Genomic DNA, 13595 nt, shown 5'->3' with positions numbered 1-13595 from the left:
ACTTTTAACAGCCACGTCCTGAGTGATTATTGCATATGTTTAAAAATGAAAAATCAAATGACAAATATCCATCTATCTTTTTCAAATGACTCATCCTCAAATATCTAATTCCTTTGAATTACATCAGGCTTCTTAGATTTCTAAAGAGTATAATGCAAAACCTAAAACATACTAAATTTAAGTAAGCCTTTTAAAGCATCGAGACTTCAAGTTCCTCGAAAAGAAAGCTTTTCCTCTTGTTTGCTGAGTAACATAATTTAAATTTCAATAAATTGGGTTACTGTCGAAAATACAGTTGGTATTCTTCCAACTCTACAAGATATTACAAGATACCGCTTTAAAAAACTATAAATGTGAACATTTAGACAACAGCGGTTTCCCCAAGCTGAAGAGTTTTCAAAAATATGAGCCTAATCTAAATATTATGAATACTTAATGAAAGCCTCCTGATGGCTCAGGAAGACACCTAGTCTCTCAGAGACGTAGTCGATCCAGTCACTCCGAGACTCAAGCGTTCAGCTTCCAGCTACGTACAGAAAAAAACACATTTGGGCATTTATTCCGTATAAGCCCTTCTCTTTCTGTATAAAGTCAAACTTTTATCCTTCTGCTGGATGCAGCTCACGTATGAAGAGGAGAAAATCCCACGCCTGAAACTTCACATGATTTAGGCGTTTTTATAATTAGCCGTTCCATACCTTTCAAAGGACTCCACGAAGACCGTGACACAGTCTGGCCTACAAGATCCCTGTCAATCCTCACATCTCTGACTTAATATGCGAGCACTGATGGCGAGATGTGGTCACAGAAGCCAGCTTGGGGTCTCTTAAGCAGTAGAGCAGATAACTATGTATTTTGCTGCTCAGCTCAAAACACAAATCTTAGCCCACCTGGTGGCCCTGCTCTACCTACACCTTGCCTTGCGATAGTCCTGTTGTACACCTCAATTTCTACAAAAGCTAGAGATTCTCAGGGGTTTGGCTTGCTTTCTTAGGCCGCTATGAGGCATGTTGCTACAGGTGGAAGTCAGGCAATGGAGTGTTATTAAGACAGATGCGCTATAGCACATTGGCGGAGGTTGAGCATCGAGCAGGTACCGAGAGAGAAATGTGGGATTAACGATAAACTGCTTCCTCCCATTGGGAACCCTGGGATCTACAGAACAGTAACAAGAAACAAGCACAGCTTCTAACAAATCCCTCTGTTTACAGAACATTCAGAGGAACCATGATGATGGCGGACCCCAGATATTCTTGGGTCTGTGCCTTTGCCAGGAATTTTAAAGCAGGGTAGCAAAATCCGGTTCTGAATTTTTTAGGATATTTCATCTTTCACTGGTGGGTGTTATAGAACGATTCTACCACACGATGCATCGAGTTTCTGGAATGAGTAAAAAGAGTGAAATTTTCTGTCGTTGGGTCTTGAGTCACAGCGTTGGCTGTGATGCCAACAGATTGAACGAGCAAAGAAAAAGTGTGAAACAATGAAATAAAGGCCTTATGAATGGCCCTATCTATTAATCCTGAGTATTATGATTTTTATAAGGAGTGAATTTTCTGACACCAATCTCATGTCAGAAACGAGTAACAATAGTCAAAAACCATAACGTTTCTAATTCCGCATTACCAAGCTTCAAACACATTGCCCAGTGCTTGTAAACTTGTGATGGGGTCCCAGTAGCCTGCGTACATGCTGAACAATAAAGACAGATTTATAGAGGTACATAGCTATAACAGTCTCTTTTTTTTTTTTTACAACTGCACATTCAAAAGCTTCTTATAAATCTGCTGAGGCTGTAAATCAAACCTAGTTATTTACTTCAAAGCAGTTAAGTCATCCACTGTTAAAATTAAAGCATAATTCAGCCGCAATAGGCATCCCATCAAGCACGTGGACTGAGAACTGCCACGGGGAAAACGATGGGGCTACATCAGGCTGTAACACTTGCCTCGTTCAACCACCTGCCGTCAACGCAAAAGTCTACAACCTTCCACCTTCCTAGGGCTGCCTGACACACGTATTAGGAACTTCATAACCTACCGTCACACAAAAATAAGGCCACTTAAACATTTTCCCATTAAAGGCGCTAAGCAGTAGATTATTTACAATTTTAGAGCTATGACAATAAAATATGGAGTTACTTTCGCAACACAAAGTATTTAAGGAAAATTACTTCCAGAGAAACTTTGAACAATTTAATACCAGAGGCAGGCAATGGTGCTTTAAGGAACACTTTTGGGGCAATCATGTAGAAGTAAATTATCTTCGTCAGCACTTAAAGAAAGGGTTAGGGAACAAAGGAAACTCCTATTGCACGTTTTTTGTCGAAGCTAATGCTTGTGAACCCTGGTTCACAGGAGCTGGACTATGCTGTAGTTTCTCGCAGGTAAAAGGCAGATCATAATTTTGTAGGATAATTTCATTCCGAGCCCACTACATACGGCTAGTAGCAATATATGGTCTAGAAATAGGAATATGCAGTATGTGACATGACCTGGTGGTACAAATCAATCTGTTTCTTTTCCCCAGAGGGCATTATTACATTCAGTTTTAATCAGAAGGTAATACTGACCATAGAGTATTTCATTCTGATATATAGATATAAACATATTGGGCACAAAAGTCTTTATCTTCATCTCAAACATATTAAGGGAGAAGGCGAAGACCTTATACTTCCAAAAATTTTCTTTTTGCTAAAATAAATGTTATTACAGAATTTGTTTATAATATAATTAAAATCTGCATACGAAGTCCAATTTAAATCTAGCTTGAGAATTACTACTTAGAGAATACTAGAAAATTTTAAAATAGCTTTATAAAACCTATAACCTGCACAGTTAGCAGATATATACCTCATTGTTCCACATAATATCTCTGAAACAAAACCATATCATGTACCTTACTACAGGAGACAGCCTCCTTTTTTAGGCTTGTTAAGGAAAGAAAAAGAAATTGCTTCTTATATTAAAGGACATTAAGGTGTTTTCTTCATTTTTTCCCCCATTGCTGCAACACAGAGGAATTGCTGTCACCACCTGATGCCTTCAGCGTGTTTGTGCCTCTGCAAAGCACCCAAACCCACGGTACGGCACCCACTAATGTCACTTCCCTCATATTATAGTTTGAGTAAAACAAACAAATAAAATCCCTCATGTCCCTGAATGCTGACTGCCAACTGACCATAACAAATGCATGCTCGTGTAATCACTACCTCACCCTCCCTTTCCTCCTATCTTTGCTATTTTTCATCCATTTATTACATCTTTTCAATATCAAAATAGCAGCTTCTGAGGAGAAGACTGTTATTTATTATATTTGACCTGACCAACAAAGCAGACGACTGCCCAGACTTTAAATACAGGTATTGTTGATGCACTTATTTAAAAAAAAAAAAAAAAAAAAAAAAAAAAAAGAAGTTATTTTTTCTTGCTAACTTATTTCCAGTAATGCAAGAAATAAAAATAAAACATGGGTTTAAAGTTATGCATTAATTATTTTTCTATCCATTTTCATCCAGATATCATGACGCTGCTTTTTTTTGTTTGTTTGTTTATTTATTTCTACCGTTATCACTATAGCGGTGGGATCCAAGTACTGGTCTCCCTGTGCATTATCTTAACATGGAATACCACCACAGACTCCATTAAAAAGTCTCACAAACCACTCAAATAGCTGTTGCTTCCAGTAATACAGCTCAAACTCAATGCTCTTATATTTGCAGAACTTGAACTTTGCTTTCAGAAAGCTTCCAGCCCTTTCCAAAACTCACCACTTCAGATTGATACGAGGCCATAATCCCACCTCTTCTCCCCTACAGAACTTATGTACTTTGCGCTAACTACTTCTACCTTGTGTATCCCCCATCATTTTAGCATTTCAGTTTTTAAACCTCACGGCATCCCTCTGCCATATGGAAATGCTGTTATTCTCATTTTACATTTAGAGGGGAAAAGACAAGATTACTTGCTAAATGTCACCCTGTAAGTCTCGGGAAAAACAGCGGTCTCCTGACTACCAGCATTATGCTTTTCTTCCTAAATCACCCCTCCTTTCACATAAACAGCACAAAGAATTTGGCTCACCACTTGCAAGGAAGCACAGAGGAGAGACACGAATATGCATTGCATCCCTCCCCTAGGTCCCCTCTGCAATGTGTGTCTTTCTCGTAGTAATATTTTTCGCCTGCCCTAATGTTAAATTACTCGGGCGGGGAGTGTTCCCACAGGCAGCCGGCTGCAGGGTGTTAATTCTCCCCGTGTTTAAGAGCGGGGCAGGGGCAGGATGAGGGCACCGGCTGCTGCCCAGGCTCCACCTTCCCCTTGCCCAGCACCCCTCCAGCCAGCACTCCCCTCTCCAGGCTCTCCAGTCCACGCAGAAGAGTGTTTCAGTTCTACTCAGGGCCGCTATCTTCAAATATCTATTTTTTGCTCAGTCTATGAAAGAATAATTGTCTGTCCATGTGTATGTTTTTTAGTCTGGTTTACCTTGTCTGGTGGGAGGTGTCCCTGCCCAGGGCTGGGGGTTGGAACTAGACAATCTTTAAGGTCCCTTCTAACCCGAACCATTCTATGATTCTGTTTGCAAAAGGAAAAACCCCAAAAACTCAAACTGTGACCAATTATTTCGTAAGATACAGAACATGGATTACAGTGCGTTCATAGACGGTTATAAAGTACGTTTTCCCAGCACTTCGTCTTACCTGAGTCTCCTTTTCCCCATAGGTTTGTTTCTGAAGCAAACGCAATGGTTACGACTATTTAAAACAAATCTGAATTTTGCAACCAGTTGAACAGACTCAATGACTAATTGTTAGATCCTTGAAAGAGTCTTAAAATGAAAATACATATTTTCAGGATATTCCTAACTAGAACATTATATTTATCTCCTTATAGATAAACATAAAAAATACTTCCCCGTATTAAAAAATGGAATCATATACTTCAGTAAAATATCAACGGATGACGTGCAAGCGAGTCCAACAATGCCAAAAAGAGCAAGAGGCTCCGGAAATGCAAGTCCTGGCAGGTATCCCCACACACTCCTCAATCAGCTCATTATTTTTGCTTATACAGTGTGACAGAGATTTTACGCAATTACACATGCAAAGACTATCCAAACTTTATCATCAGCTCGAGAAGTGTCACGGTGAACGCCGAACCCGACACATCAAACCGCAGCTGTTCGCTGACATGTTGATAAAATGCGGGGCTTCAGCTTTGCACAAACAAACCAAGCCTTTTGCATATTCTGTCCTTCTCATTTAATTACTTACAGTGATCAAAATGCTTTTTTCCAGAACTAAGAAATTTATACAGCTTAAGCCTGACTTTGGAAAAAGTGATTTAGTCCACTTAAAAGATGTGTTACGTGTAATTTTCCAATTTCAGAATAAGTGCTCCACTAAAACGACCGTTAAGAATTTTAAAGCAAACCCAAGATTTTGTTTCATTCAACCCAACTGACAAATAGCGAGAAGGATAGGAATTGTTCTTCTATTTTATTTATTTCATAATGCTGACATGATCCATAAGGTTTTCAGCATTTCAAGTTTTACTCCAAAGCTGAAGTCAAAAGACAGTTTTAAATCAAACTTGCTTCATTCTAAGTAGAAACCCACAATGTAAATTCTGTGGATTGAGGAGGCAAAAATATTTCTATGGACAGGAGATAATACTTTTTGAGCTACTCATTGCTTCTGCCGTTCAAAGAAGTGAAAAACTGAAAAAAAAACCCCAATCATATATTAAACCCCCAAATCAGATGGTGGTTTTAATTAGTCATGTCCACCACAGTGTAAATAATAATCACAGCTTTATCGGCTTTTGCAAACATGCAACTCCTCTGTCTGTAAGAGCTCCTGAGAAAGTGCTAAGAAAAGAGCAGGGCCTTTATTTTACTCCGACCCATAGGAATTCCTTGGTGTGGCTCCGTCACCGCCCGGAGCACAGCCCAGAAACACCCAGGCCACGGTGAGGACTGAAAGCAGAGGAGCCCAGAGCCCAAAGCCACGCAGCTGATATAATTTCTTAAAAAGCAGTGACAAAGATGCTGTAACTGTTTTTTATTTCATCAGATAAGTAGCTTCTGGTTTCAGCTTTACTCGGATTAATGCAATTTCTTGTTCATTTATGAAAAGCATGATCTTTATTTACCCCTCACCCTGTAGCAATACAAGGCATTAGATCGAAATATGAACTGCAAAGCACAACAATTAGTCAAGGCCACCAGCTAGATCACAGCTCCCAATACTTGTGTTTTCATTCTGATGCTCTTTTCATTGCATAAGATACGTAAGCAGATTTTTATTTTTTTTCTGCCCGCAGCTTCCCTAGAATAATACATCAGGCGGAGTTTTTCGTATTACTGTGCATCTGATACAGAAGGGCAAAGTCATAGTACCTGGGACTGAGCCCCTGCTAACGCTAACAGGGGTTGTGCCCGCTCACTGTCGGTCACTTCACTGATGTCCTGTAGACTCAGTTCTGTTTGTAGCAGATACAGCACGGGGCGTTCCGGAAACCTCTCAGGCTCTTTGCTGAAAACGTACTGTCTCCTTATGCTTTGAGCTCTTGGAGAAATCTCTGTCTGGATGGACTTTGGTCTGTAATTGCTCAAGTGCTTCATAAGTGGTACCATATTTTGGTATCAAAATAAGGTTCCAGTTATCACGTTGGATGTAAACAGACAGTATTTTGGGTTTATAGATTTTCTTATGGCCCCTTCTTTCCTATAAGGACAAAAGCCCTTCTGAAGAATCCAGAGACTTCTCTTTTTTTAATTTCATCGCAATGTTCGTGGAACTTGTGTTCTATGAGTTGTGTCTCAGGGAAAAGTCTCTAGGGGGCAGAAGGACTAATTTTAACTACATGATCTGAAGTACATTATGCAAAAAGAAAGTTTGACATTAGTGGGTTTTTTTTGGATAAAGTCTGAATGAAATATTTGCATTAAGAAATTAATATCTGGAAGTAAGTGGCAAATTTGCTGACAGTTAGTCTAACTGAAGAAAACTTGATTAGCGTTGTGCGTGACATGAATTTACAAAGAAGCTTAGGATGAAAACCAGTAGCTATATCTTAAAAAATGTGAAACTTATAAATAAAATAGTTAAGAACCAGGAGAAAATGGGAAAAAAAACTTCATGCAAATACAATTAGTTGATGGTATATAATACTAAAACATTAATCGGATATTTTATTGCCATTGAAGGTAGCTCCTAAGAGTGTGAACCTGAAGCCTCAAGTTCATAACCAACTTTACTGAAACGGGCAGGTTACTAGTATATGCCTCCAATGTATCTCCTATATACATCTCCTTCCTGAGAAGAAAGGCAGAAGACAAGCTTCTGTGAATACTGAGGCCATCTCAAGAGCCTGAAAGCTGTAGCATAAAGAGTAGGGGACTTTGCTGTACAGCATATATATGAAAGCTGTAGCATAAAGAGTAGGAAATTGCTGTAGCTAGACAGTTGCTTAGATCCTGCATGGGATCAGGAGGGGGTACAAGTTTTGGTTGTAAAAGGCAAGGCCATTCTCTTCTTGTTTCATTTCCAGCCTCATTGCAGTTATCAAAAGTAAAAAAAAAAAAAGCATTTTCTGGTTTCAGCAGATATCAAAGAAACTGCTCAGCCAGAGCTGGAATCAGAGGAACGATCTCTGATGATCTGTGAGAAGGCTGTGCTATGCAAATGTCTGCGTCTCCCTGGACATTTGCCCATTGTGGAAGTCCACGGTGGATTTACAGAAGCAGAACAAGTTCAGTTGTTGTGAAAATTATATTACAAAGAACCGTTCCCGTGGCTACCAAGTAAAAAACAAAATGAAGCCAACGTGGTGCATATACATGTCAAAGGCTTATGGGAAAATGTGTGTCTAATCCCATAAAACATGCATTATTAAATTCCACATTTCATAAAAAAAAACAAAACAAAAAAAAAAAACAAACAAAACCCAAAACATTTCTGGGTTGCCTTTTTTTTACTGACCTTTCATTATTCTTGTATCTGGGGATATAAATGCATTTGTAAAATATTCACTACAAAGTTGTGCATTTTATATTTGCGGCAACCTATTTATCTATGCGTTAGATCTTTACAGCCCCCACAATTATTTTATTCCGTCTTCAAAACCTTGTTAACAAAATACAAATGTTCCTGTTCTACAAGGAGTATAATAATTCAATTTAACAGAGAGGAAGAGTCCCTCCGCATTATGCCTGACAAAGATAAATTTGCATGGTTACCGATACTATGACAAAGTGTTCATTTTTTATTTATAAAATCCTGCTGCTGCTGCGGGAGATAGCCTCCTTGCTCTTGGATTTCCTCCCTGGTACAAGACCTTTGCTATCAAGGAGAGGTTGGGATGTAAGGGAGACAAAAGAAAAGATCCAGTCGTGTCCCACTGTAGATGGAATTCTGAGAATGGTCAGCTAGGAAGCTGAGAAATCGGGGAAGAGGGAATCCAGCAATGCAGAACTGAGAGTAAGGACGTGCAGAGACGTAGGCTTTGCAGAGACAGCGGTCAGGAGACTGTCCCAGGCGGAGCCCAGGAATTTAGAGGAAGGGAAAAAAAAAAAAAAAGAAGGAATCACAAATTTGCACTGAGCCATGCCATTGAGATAAGACATTTTATTTTCTGTGCTCAGTCTGAGAATTAACAACCCAGGGCACGACTACTGAAAAGCACATAAAAAGCAAATAGACAGCACACCAGCTTTGCGACGAAGAGAAGCAGGGGTTTGACTGGTGTCAATGAAAGATCAATTGTGGAAGCTGGATAAGTAACAAAGCTTGAAGAAACAGTAGTATTATAATTTTGAATGACTGAAAAATTCCATTCTTGGCAATTAATAAGCAGTTAATAAATAGTCCTTATGTCAGAAGGGATTACTTTGGAGGGAAAGGCCACCAATTCACCGCATCTGCCATGGAAGCTTCTGCCTCAAAACGACATAATGCAATGGTACAGGGACGCTATTCAAGCTGGTAGCACAATCCTCAACTAAAATTGAATGGACTGAATCAAAAAGATGCAGTAAAAGCAGACAGATCCTTCACAGCTAACATTTAGAATCTCCTAATATATGCAAGGCCCTCTTAGGATCTCTGTTCTCACAGATTGTATCTTAACTTTTGTGCAAACACCATCAAGCATTGAGATACACGCTACATCCATGAATACTATTCGTAAAGCAAGATAATGGATTTGCCATACCCACCACAGCGAAAGGATGAGATCCAACTGATCGTCCTTGTTGCAACAGAAAGGCTGAATGAATGTTTTTAACAAAAAGATGTGAACTACCCTTTTTGTTCTAGTAAACCTGATGATCATAAAAAAGTCTATGTATAACCAATGATTGGAAAAGACTAGCCAGGAGCTAAAGATAGGAGCATACCGATAAACGGAAGTTTCTGGACAGGCCTGAGTCTCAAAGGAGTCTTGTCATGACAGGGGGCAGAAAAACTGTAAGTGAAAGGACAGTTATCAGATAACATTGTTTCCTGCACTAAATAAAAGTCCATACTGTCCATCAAATACTGGATCAAAAGTTCTGTAAGTCCGGGTACACCAGAATGAGGAAGGAATGTATGGACAGATGCAAGGATGATGCAAAGAAAGCATTTCCCATACCAGGCCATGGAGTATGAAGGTTATCCAACTGGAGATTTGGCCTTGCGGCTGCTCTGAAGAGGAATAGCTAAAAGCATATGGAAAAGTAAAATAAAACATAAACATGGAAACATATGAAAATCCCAAGAGACATTGAGGAAGACATGAGGGAAGACTCAGGAAAGATTTAGTCTTACACATATGACAGTGATGTACGCATGTACCTAAGATGGGGTCCAAATCTGGCTCCCCGTGAAGCATCACCAAGTTCCACAGCAGTAGTCTGTGCTGGAACCCATGTGAGATAACATTCGCAAGTCACCTAGAAGACAACATGTATAACAGGGTGACAAAATCCAATAATAAAAATAAGGTTTCCAGAATAATAAAGAGGAGGGTCCGTTTTGAAGAACTGCAGGACTTCAGGAGACTGAGTGACTGGGCAGTAAAAGGAGATGGAAAATGCAAGCTGAATAAACATGAAATTAATGTGAAAAGTACCCTAATTTTGTATATTTAATGATGGCTCTGTCTAGAGCACTTACGCATGAGATATTGACATTATAAAAAACAAACAAACAAAATAAAACAAAACAAAAAAACAAAACCCTTTGGACAAAGTAAGAAATGGCACTATCCCAGAAACATCATTTGTCCAGTCTTCCCAGAAATGCAAGAACAGCAATGCCGATTAGTCAGGGCTCTAGAGTGCTAAGTGGATGCCAAACAGAGGACAAGTATGCTGTGATATTTCTTTATGATACTCTTCTCACATCCCATTCTTGCTCCCGTTACTGTATCAGATACTTTGAATGCTACAAAAGCGCCGTTTGAGGTGTAAATGACCGTTGTCATGAAATCTTCTCATTTCTGTTCATCTTCTAGGAGGTCTGTAAGCGTGGGCTGTCTATCACGGAAGAAAAAGAAAAATCACATTCTACAACTATATGACAGCTTATAACGCCTGTCTGGAGACAAGCTTGGTGCTGACTTTATGTAGAAATAAACACCTCCCCCAAGATCTTCACAGTTGTTCTCCTCCTGAGTAAGCTAAACTTTGATTTCTCATGAATATTCAGAGGAACTTCACAGGAAGGTTGCTGACAGAAGCACCACATCTAGAGCTTAATGTTTCCTTCAATGATTGAGCCTCATCAGTGCCAAGCTAAATGACTGTAGCACTAGAAGCTGTGGTTAATTGCTACTAAGAAGTGTTTTAGGTCGGGGGGTGGGGGAGGACAATTTAGGGGGACCAAAACCTTGGAAGAAAACAGGAATGTAACCAGATACTATTGGATCCTGGTCAATTCCTTTGGGCACCCTTTCTGATGGTCTTCACAGCAACCACATCCAAGAAGTGGGAGAGCCAAAAAGTCAGCTTTGGCTTGTGATGATGAGGGCAAGTAGAAGGTGATAGATTCTACAAGCAGAGAGGTAAATACTTCTGCTCTCTGGAGACCTCAGCCCTCCATGCCCATCACCTGTTTCAACCTCAGAGCAACTCTTCCCCCGTGCAGTGGTAGGGCAGGCGAGGGAAGGAACCTAGATGAAAACTGAACTAGTATGGAAGAAGCAACAGGTTTCTTTTCATCCAGATTGGTCCTGTACAAGCACATCTCCCAACAGAAAAGCCTGTGAGCCTTCCAAGGCGAGGTAGGATCGACTGTCTGGAGGTATAAAACACCACAAGGTAGCAAAGCTAGAGACAAGCAGTCCAGGATTTGTACTGGTGTACTGTGATAACTGAATGCCAAGAAAACCCGAATCAAGTATCAGCCAAGCAGAAAATATCATGCTCTGAAGCACCATCCCAGAAGAGATTTTGTTATATTCTACAGAAGAATAGTGGCTAAAGCCCAGGCTGTTCTGGCTGGTGCTTGTTTGGAGAGCACATAAGGTGCTCAGTACTTGTAATGATGAAGACAAAAAATGCCTATTAAAATGAGGAAGAAGGAGATTCTGTTATCCAGAAGATGCTACTCTTGCCACCACCCCCCACACTCCAGCACAAAAAAGTATTAGTATAAGGTTGCACATCAGGGCTTTGGAAGGGCAGAAAATTGTGAGAGATTTTACGCCTTCGTGCCATTAAAAAGATTTTTTGCTATTTGGTCCTAAAGGTAGCAATTTACATGAATGACTGTTCTGAGCGTCTTGCTGTACGGGCCTGCCTTATACGAGAATCTTCCCTGAAAGCCCAGTTGGCTCCAACACTGTCTGTGTAAATCCTTCCAAGAGGAAATTTTCCAGCTTCTCTTCCAAAAACTTCTTGGTCTTGAAAAGATAAAGATGAAACAAGAAGCCAATGCCTGGCCTTGGCTAAGACAAGAATGCCTGTGCTGATACTACCATGCCTACGGAAACCGATCCTTATTTAAAAGGCTAAACCTATCAAACAAAACCTATCCATGATATAATAAAACTTACAAGCCTGAAACTAGCTTAATAAACACAGGTAGACAATTTCTGCATTGACTACTGGGGGAAAAAAAAAAAAAAACAAAACCAACCAAGAAATCAGCAACAGATGAGTTTTGATTGAACCGTTGAAAGTTCTTATTCCCAGAAGGAGCAGCACGCTGTCCGTGCTGTCTCGCGCCTCAGATGCCCCAGTGAATCAGTCTGTTGAGACTGTTCACTGCAGAGTCATGAGCAGGAGCAGGACAAAAGCAGTTTTCACACTTCTTGTTCCCCTGAGAAGGCACGCTCACACCACGGGGACGGCCGCTGCTCCGCTGCAGCAAGCCAAGAACAGCATCTGGGGTGCGTGTCTCTGGAAAAAAACCACCACCACGGCTGAATCTGCTAGATTTTGTCAGTCAGAGCTCCGAACTTGACTACAAGCAATGTTTCTCTACGCCTCCAAGCGCTATTTCCCAAATCAAAATTAAAGAAGAACTTGTAACAAGTCTCTGCAGTCGATTCATGTCCATGGGAATTTCTATTCTTCCTTTGAACGAGACTGAACGATTACAGTCAAGTTTCAGAGAAAATATTAGAGACCCCAGGCTGATGTGTACTAGCACTATGAAAAATGATTAGCTCATTAATTCCAGGCACTGTATTCATTTCGAACCCATCACACGGCCTTAATTTTGCAAACAGCTGCACTAATGCAGATCCGAACACCACCGAGATTAGCAATTCTCTTCACACGCAGAGAACGGAGGGAGAGGAACAAGGGAGAGAACTGGTGGAGAACCACAAAACAGTGCTACGGTCCACTCTGAGAAGGAAGGTAAGTGACAGAACAGACACGCATGCAGTTCGGTACAAAACAAATTTTGCTAAAGACTGTCATTAATTTGATTGTACCTACTAAAAGGAGAAGAAAACAAAATATCAATAACAGAGTGAATTAAAAAAGCACAATCAAATACTACCACCAAGATTTTTATGGCTCTTAGATATCTAGAGTGTGAAAAGCCCTCTAAAATACAAAATTAAAAAAATCCTGAGTAAAATAGGAAAAAGGAAAAAAAGAACAATCCAACCACCGCACATCTAGGATAAGAAAGTCCTCTAAAAGTAGAATAGTCATAATAAGTGGTGAACAAAGAAATCCAAACCCAAGCCCTTTTTTTCTTCTTGTAAATTTAATTTTCTATTCTAGTAAATATATTATTAGGAAATTAGATTTAAAAAACCCCACTTTACTCTGACGAAATGACCACATCTTACAACAGCTATCTTGATAGTCTAAACCACACTCCCTATGAAGAATTTATCACTTTGACATGCACCTTTAAGAGTTATAATTAAATTTGTGATTTGAATATTCCTGAACTGGATGGTCAGAGACTTTGGGATCTGTTCAGAGCTATTCTTTGATGCCCGTCTCTCCATAAAAGGACTTTTCAAAATCTTAGGTCCAATCTTAGGTTCCAGTCTTGACTTTTTAGAAGCCTGTTATTAACAGCACCATCGCACTCCTCAGTGCTGCCGTTTCTAAGCTGATCTGTGGGCATCTCTTCTGGGCAA

The 13595-nt window shown here is 40.0% G+C and overlaps 1 protein-coding gene across 1 annotated transcript in view; it reads right to left on the bottom strand.

Moving 5' to 3' along the window:
- Nucleotides 1-13595, bottom strand: part of LRP1B (LDL receptor related protein 1B) — a 744151-nt gene that overhangs the window by 343187 nt on the left and 387369 nt on the right. The window lies entirely within an intron of this gene.

Source organism: Chroicocephalus ridibundus, chromosome 7 (genome assembly GCF_963924245.1).
Source record: "Chroicocephalus ridibundus chromosome 7, bChrRid1.1, whole genome shotgun sequence".
NCBI lineage: Eukaryota > Metazoa > Chordata > Aves > Charadriiformes > Laridae > Chroicocephalus > Chroicocephalus ridibundus.
This window is presented reverse-complemented; position numbering and strand designations above follow the sequence as displayed.